The 8,278-nt window shown below is 31.0% G+C and overlaps 1 non-coding gene across 1 annotated transcript; it reads left to right on the top strand.

Moving 5' to 3' along the window:
• Positions 1 to 6,461: 6,461 nt before the first annotated feature.
• On the top strand, positions 6,462 to 6,568 carry LOC149511912 (small nucleolar RNA R71). Its single transcript, XR_016333441.1, has one exon. It is a non-coding gene; the product is annotated as a small nucleolar RNA R71 (small nucleolar RNA).
• Positions 6,569 to 8,278: the final 1,710 nt, after the last annotated feature.

Raw genomic sequence — 8,278 nt, forward strand, 5'->3', positions numbered from 1 at the left:
AAAGAGTCCTCATGCAATAAAACTTCCTCTTTGACCAAACATAACATGGTCATTCATTGGGCTTTTAGGTCAGCTATATCTTGGATTGCATATTGCTAACTTTGCATGATTTTTAGCTTTTTTATGTGTATAACTGAAATGGGCTTTGGTATGAGCTTCTTATAACTTGGTCAAATATCATCCTTTAGTTTTGCATGAAGTGCATGGTTCATGCATGACCATATTCTTGCATGGGTTGCATGGTTTATGCTATTCATATTCAAATTAACTAAATTCTCCATACAAACTTGAAAATCAAGATTTCAACACACTAAAGCATGAAATTCATGAAAAATTTTAAAATTTTGAAGCTAAAAGGACTTATAAAAAGCTATGAATTCTATAGTCATCACATCTTCACACTTAGCTCAATTCTTATCCTTAAGCAAAATCTTCAAATTAACTATGCTAACAACCAAAATAAATGCATTCAAAGTCAAAGTTTCACAAGTTATCAATTATGCACTATGGTATAATGTCCAAATAATTATGTTTATAGTTAGACATAAAATTTCTTCAAATGTAAGCTTTCAATTTCATGCAACATTCATGTATGTGAAGTTAATCTATCACTCATCTATACATACAATCTAAGCAAAAAAGTATGTAAAATATCACATCACATATTAATTTAAAGAAAGAACATACTTCATATGTTTACTTTCCTCATTCTTTTTCCATTAATGTAGACTTACATACTTGATTTAAAATCAATAGGTCTTTATAGGCTTGTAATGTAAGGCTTGATTTAAGGTGAGCAAGAAGGATATTTTAGGCTTAAAATCTTTTGTTTATTTTTGGAATTTGCACTTGAGAACTTTTGAGACTTTTAAGACTAAAACATCTTTATTGTAGCCATTTTTCACTTTTTGATAATTTTATTTTTTTAGAATCATCATATACTTAATTGGTTAAATTTTAACTTGATCTAATTTTGCTTGATTATTCACCTAAATTCTCTAAATTTGATGTGTACGTAAAACTGAAGCACCATGCACGCACCTAGTGTCATTATGCAAGCAATGGCTGAATTTAGTAAGAAATTTGTCAAGGCAATTCAAGGGCCCTTAAGAATTGAAGAAAGTTGATTTCCATCAGAAAATGGGGCCATGAAAAAGAAGAGAAAAAATGGCCAAGCCATGACCATGAAGCCCTAAGTTGTGAGCCACCAACATAGGCATGTGAAGCTTTTCTTTCTTGCATAAGATGGCTTGCTTGAGAAGCGCTATTGTAAAATCTAATTTGAAGGAGTTTCAAACTGAGTTTAGAGCTAAAATAAAGATAAAAAAAGCAAAAAAATAAAGCAAATTTGATCGAGAAGAATTGGCAAAGACGAAGAAAGCAAAGGGAACAAATTGTAAGTCAAGCAACAAGTGAGAAAATAATGAAAAATAAAAGACAAGCATGGTTGCTGGTTTGCATGGCTTAAGAGACCATTTATGGGTCAAGAAAAGACCTAGGATAGGGTTAGAAAATAGGATATTTTGAGGAAACAAAAATGGAGAACTAAACGTCTGATTTCTTATAGGAATTGTTTTTTTCATTTTTTTATTCACAACATTGGTAAGGTAACAAACTTGCTAACCTTAACCTCAACTTTTATTGTTCTATTTTAGCTATTCTGTTTGATATTTTGAGAGAGGACTAAGCTACCAACATGTGGCTTAGGTGGAGGTATGAAGAACCCTCATTGGACTAACCAACCAACCATCACTTAAGATGAAGCTGAGCTAGAAATTTCATCTCTTGTAGTCATGCTTGACAATCTTCAAAACAACCCATAAATTACCTTGGCTGTGATGATTGAATGGAGAATTGGGATGGCTTATTTTGGAAGGTGGGTATGTTGTAAAATGTCTTAGCTTTTGGCTATAAAAAAGGAAAAGAAGGTTAGGCTTAGAAGCTTTTTCCTTTTCATTTTTTTTCTTTGCTTGGTTTTTGGATGTCTTTTGGGTATGGTAGTAGCAGCATTGCTGGCTGACCTACCCTTCCCTTAAGACTTCATTTTCATTCCCTTTTAATTCATTTTTGAGCTCTTTAATTGTTTGTTTTAGTTGACTTTTAGCTTATTTAAGTTTCCTTCAAGTTGCAAACACATTCCAAGCTCTTTTTTATTTTGTTTAAGCAAGTTCTCATTTTTAGATTTTGCTAGTTTCCAGAATTAATTTCCTTTATTTTTTTCAATAAGTTTTGAATGATATTGGGCTCCTTAGAGCTTGGAAACTATGGATTTGATGCTAATTTGATGGAAACATCATACAGCTCCACAAGCTTGATCTGTGTGTCTTTACTTACTTGCATTTTATATTTCCTACTCTTTAATTTTTCTACCCAATTTTTATATTTGGCCTTTTAATTTTTGTTGATGTTTACATGTCATTTTTATGCTTCTATTATGTTATTAAATCATGTTTAATTGTTTATTGCATGATTGATTAAATGCCTTAGACATATGTTTGTTGTTTCATGCATTTTTCCTCCCATTCTTCATGCATTTTTTCAAGTAGTTTTTCTTCACTTTGTGTTCAGCTTTTGGTCTGAGTGTGCATATTTTTTTGTTCATTTTTTAGTCTATTTTTATGCTATGTTCATGGTTTTCAAGTGCCATGCAGCTAGGTTAAGTTTTGGTTGCATTTTATTAGGATAGTAGCATAGGTTAGATTTCATGCTACATCTTGTGTATTTTTTTTAAGCATTTTTGGTTAGTTTTAGGCAAAGCTTTCCTATACCTATTTGGCTTGTTTTCATGTCTATTTTAAGCTAGTAAAATAGTTTTTACAAATTCCTTAGTTAGGGTTGCATTTTCCTAGCATCTTATTTCATAAGTCTTTGTTTCCATGCATTCTAGTATTTCGGTTTGCTTAAATTTTATTTCCATTTGTGTTCAATTTTTGCATATAGTTTCCTATAGGCTTTTGGTTCCATTTTAGGTCTATATTAACAATGTAAAATAGTTTTTATTTTTATTTATGTTTCATGCATGTTTTGGTGGTAAATAGTAACATATCTCATGTAGGAATTTAGGTTAGTTTATTTCCAAGTTTAATTTTCTACATTTAAATTATTAGGCTTTTATGTTTAAATTCTTGTTTAAGTTGTTTAAATTATTTTTCATGCCTTAGTTAATTTTTTCTTAATTGTTTAATTTTCTATTTTTAGAAACTTTTCATTTTTAGTAATTTCTATGTTTGTTAAGCTTTAGTTCTTATGTTTAGTTACTTTTTTCATCGTTTGTAGTAATTAAATTTTAAATATCTGGTAATGTTTAATTTTCATGTAGGTTAATTAGAAAAACAAAACCTTTTAGTTTGACTAGATATATCCGAAGTGTCAAAAATTGATACTCAACCCTAGGTCTAGAACTTTCAATCCCCGAGGAGACTGATAATCTGGAATACTTCTAGTATTTATTACTTTTACGACCCTTACACTTGTGGTACTCTTGATGGATAGCAACAGTTTTTCTTCTTCTTTTTTTCAAATGAATTCCTTGCACCTTCTTCCTTTCAAAATGTAGCTTGTTCTTTTATTTTGTCCCTAACATACGTAAGTATAATGGGTTGGGTGATAACAAGAGAAATAATTTATAAGAATGTTAATGAGGGTAAATAAACAAAAAAAAAAAAGATTATAAAGGCTTAAAATTAGGTACTGAGAATGATTTATTATAGGTGGGCTTGAACAGGCTCAAACAGTTCAAGGATGGCTAAATCATTTCAATTATGGTTAAATCATTTTTTAAGTCAAGTACAACCTAGGATTTTGCCTTGAGGGTTCAGTAGACAAATTCTAAAATTATACTCATACCTTAAATCTTTAAGCAACTTTATATTTGCATGATTTTTCACAAAAGTTGATGCAAGTCAAAGGTTAAAATTAAAATGCATATGACATGAAAATTAACAGTCCAAAGAATAACATACTTAAGACATCATTTCATGCTTTCAGTATGTTCATACTTGTCCTAAGATTATACTTAAGTTACTCATGAATGACTTATGAAAAATTAACTAAGATAACATTATCGTGATTATAGGCATTTCACTTGGTTTGAAAACAAAGATTTTAGGGATTCTTAAAAAAATTTAGAAAAAGCATTTTTAACACAAAAAAGTCCCTCCCCTACACTTGACATGCACATAATATTTCAAATGAAACATTTAAGTACTTAAAGAAAAGAAATACTTCCTATCTTTGTTCTTTTTTAGGCTAAAACTTGTACTTTCCTTTAGGCATCTTTTGCATTATCCTGATTACTAAGAAAACATAAACAAAAACAAATGAAAAAAAAATCAAAGAATGCCAATCTTAAAAATAAAAAAATAGTAATGAAATGTAAAACTTAACAAAAAATGTAAAACTTAGGTTGCCTCTCACGCAACACTAGTTTTAGTCAAACTAGACCGTACCTAAAAACTACCATTTCTTTTTTGGAGGGATTTTCCCTTTTTGTTTGTGTTTGGCTAGAATTACATAAATTGACTTAGACTTGGGAATTGGACTTGCTTTCCTAAAAGGAATAACATAAATAGAATTGGGTTTCATCATTGGGCTTTTTTAAGTTAGGCTAGCGAAATGGTTATTTAGATTGCTTGGAATTGAGCTTTGTGGGCTTGTCAAGTGGGATTTTAGAGCTTTTGAAATTGTGGGCTAGTTTTTTTCTTTTTGTTTTGGGTAAGACTCCCTATGGACTAGTTTTTCGTTCTTCTTATCTTCTAGACTAAAGACTCCATGTACATCATTCTCATCCCTAAAAATACCTTGACCCCTAATTTCGAAGTTTATTCTTTTTTCCATAAATCTTAGGATTACCTTAAAATTGTAGACATTTATTAGGAATGTCTACCTTAATAGGATATGAGCTTTACCATTTACCAAGTTTAAAGACAACAAAATTAACAAGGAAAGCATATTTACCAACTTTGACAAGGACATTCTCCAATATTCCTTATGGCCTTTTTGTAGATCTATTAGCAAATTTAATGTTGAAAGTTAGAGGTCTTAATGTGCTAGCTCCAAGTTACATAAAATTTTTCATAGGCATTAGGTTAATACCAAACCCCAGATGACATAAAACTTCATTGAAAAAAAAATGAGCAATGGAACATGGAATGCAAAAACTCCTTGGATCATCTAATTTATTTGAAAAAAATTGTTGAAGTGTTAGGCTACACTCATTAGTAAGTGTAACTTTCTTTAATTCCTTTAGTAACTCTCTTTATTTGGGCTTTGACATTGATTAGGCTACTTTAAATGTTCTCTTGAGGGGAAAAAACCTTAGAGTTAATTTCATTCTTTTTGTTTTTTGATCTTCCTCTTGAATTTCCATAGTTGGATCCAGATTCTTTAAAATTGCTCTTCCAATTCATAATAAGTCATCATCCTTTATCTTAACTTTTTTTTATCTTCATCTCTTCTTTAAACTCTTTCTATGGCTCTTCTTCTTGAAGTTTTTCCTCAGGATCGTCTTCATTCTCAACTCATTCTCCATTTCTTCGAAACTATCTTCCTTCAAAACTTCTTAGACTTCATCTTTTTCATGATCCTCTTCAATCTCGAACTTCCTCCTTAAACTCTTCAAATTCCTTTTTAGGCCTTCTCACAAAATTTTGGCAAGTTCATCACCATTGGCTCATCCATTAAGTGATCCTCATCGTTATAGAAATAAATTTCTTATTCTCTATAGGAAAATATGGCATTGCACTCTTCTTTACCTGTCGATTGGGGTATGATTTGATATTAACGGCAAGGATCCTAATGGGCAGTTTGTTAATTGTCCCATTTGGATTTTTAGAATTTTGATTGAGGCAGGTTGGCTTTGGATTGTTGTGTTTTGGGCTTATAGGTGTTGTGAGAACATATATTCAAGGTCGATTTTCTTTTCTTGGGGTGGATAATGGGTTGGTTGGTTTTGGTGAAAATTGGATGTTGGTTGTTGTTGTGGTGGCTATTTTGGTTTTCGTTCCAAGAAAAGTTGGGATGGTTTGTTTAGCTTGGGTTATAGGTATTACTGTAAGGGTTACAAGATGGTTTGGCTTGGGTCCCATATAGCATGGTGTCTACCCTAAATTGGCACCTATTAGAAGAATGTGGGCCTTCACAAATTTCACAGGTTATAAACTAGCTTTGAATTTTTTGGACAAGGGCAATGGGTGGGTTCCTAAAGTGTCGATCTATTTGGTTAGGTTTGCAAGATGGGATGTAATAAAGGTAAAGGTGTTTGTTTTGCATACCCAGAAGCTTTTTTATGAACCCTTATTTTGTTTCCCTATTAGTAATTGTTTATTGCCATATCTTCAATCAAATCATACACCTTTTTAACAAACTTACTCATGATGGCACCTTTAATGGCTAAGTCAATGGTGGTCCCTACTGGTGGAGTTAGCTTATTGTAGAAAATTTGAACTTGAAGCCATTGTGGTAGGTTATATTGCGAGCACTTTCGAAGCATCTCTTTGTACCTTTTCCAAGCATTATAGAGTGTCTCACCATCATATTGTTAAAAACTTGTAATTTTGTTCCTTATCTTTGCCATCTTGGTTAGTGAAAAGATCTTGGCAAAGAACTTCTAGACTAGATCATTCAAAGTTTTAAGTGATCTAGGAGTGAAAACAACTAGCTTTTCACCTTGTCTCTAAGAGAAAACATAAACAACCTTAGTCTTATTACATTATTAGAGATTCCATTGTATCTAAAAGTATCTTGTAATTATAAAAAATTAAAGAGATATAGATTAGGGTTGTCATTTGGTAGGCCACCTAATAGCATAGAGGTTTGGACCATTTGGATTATGGAAGGTTTGATTTCAAAATTGTTGGCTTGGATCATCGACTTTTGAATGGATGGTTGAAAACCTTTAAGGTTAGGGATGGCATAGTCTCTAAGTGTTCTATGACCTTTAACTCCTGTGTTTGCCATTTTTTGCTTGTTTGCTCATGTATAAGTCACCTAAATGTTATTCCAATTTCTTTATCAAGTAGGGCTAAATCAATGCTTCTCGATTTACGTATGCAAACAAAGAAAATATTAAAATAGATTAAAGAAAGTAAAAATAAAAAGAATCTAAATTATAAAGTGGAAAGAAGTGTTATCGATATTAGCCTTCTAGCATTGATATAAACCCTAGCAACAATGCCAAAAACTTGATTACTGCTTTTTAAGCTTGCAAGTGACAAGTCGCATCCAGGTAATAACAGTGATGAAATAAAGCATCGTTCCCTCAAGGTTATGTTTTGGTTGTGAGACCAACTACCAAAGGAGTTCTTACTAGCTTTATATTTATATAGATTGAAAAGAATTATAGAGCTTTTATTGAAAGTGAAAACAAGGTTGCTAAAAATATAAGGGCTGAATCTAATTCAGGTCGAAACTGCAAGTGTACTACCACCCAAGTAATAATAATGACCAAAAGGTTCAGAAGTTGATCCTATGAGGATTAGCTAAAGAAATTCCTAAATTAAGTACCTGTTATTCCCATACCATTCTAAAGTTGGTTCAATAAAAAAAAATCCATGAAAAATTTAAAATTCTACTAAAAAAATCAAGTAATCAACCAAAACCAAATAAAAAAAAATTCTAAACATGGAAAACAATGAATAAAATGCAAATGGAAATTTATAACTAAACCATAAATGCAAAAACAAGTAACAACTAGAATAAAAAACATGGTAAAAAATCAACATGAAAATACTTGTGCAAATGACATGAAACTAAGCAAGTCTAATGTACTTACTCAATTCTGGAACATGAAATGTATGCATGAATATGAAAGGAAAAATACCTCTAAATAGCCTATGTGAACATATGGATTAAATAACAATAATGAATAGAAGAAAAAAATGCAAACATAATCTAAAGACTAAGGATTGGAAATAACCTAAAGGAATGAACACCGTTGACTCAACAATGCAGAAATGGTAAACATGCCAAAAAAATAGGAACTAAATTTTGGTTTATCTCCTAAATTGAACCAAAGGACCTTCACTTAAACCAAATGAAAAACTAAATCAAGGACTAGATGAAGACTTAAATGTAAATTTAAATTACAGAAACAAGATTGAAGAGAATATTTATAAAAAAATGAACAAAAAAAAAACCACACTTGATGTGACTATAGTGCATGAAATTGCTACAGAAAAAATTCTACCTACAATTATAAAGTGAAAATGAACTTCGTCTAAGCTAAAACAACCTAGATCTATGATTTAACTACCAGAATCAACAAAGAAATTAGCTTAAC

This window comes from Durio zibethinus, chromosome 24, assembly GCF_047325235.1.
Source record: "Durio zibethinus cultivar Kanyao isolate XHJ-2024 chromosome 24, ASM4732523v1, whole genome shotgun sequence".
NCBI classification, from domain to species: domain Eukaryota; kingdom Viridiplantae; phylum Streptophyta; class Magnoliopsida; order Malvales; family Malvaceae; genus Durio; species Durio zibethinus.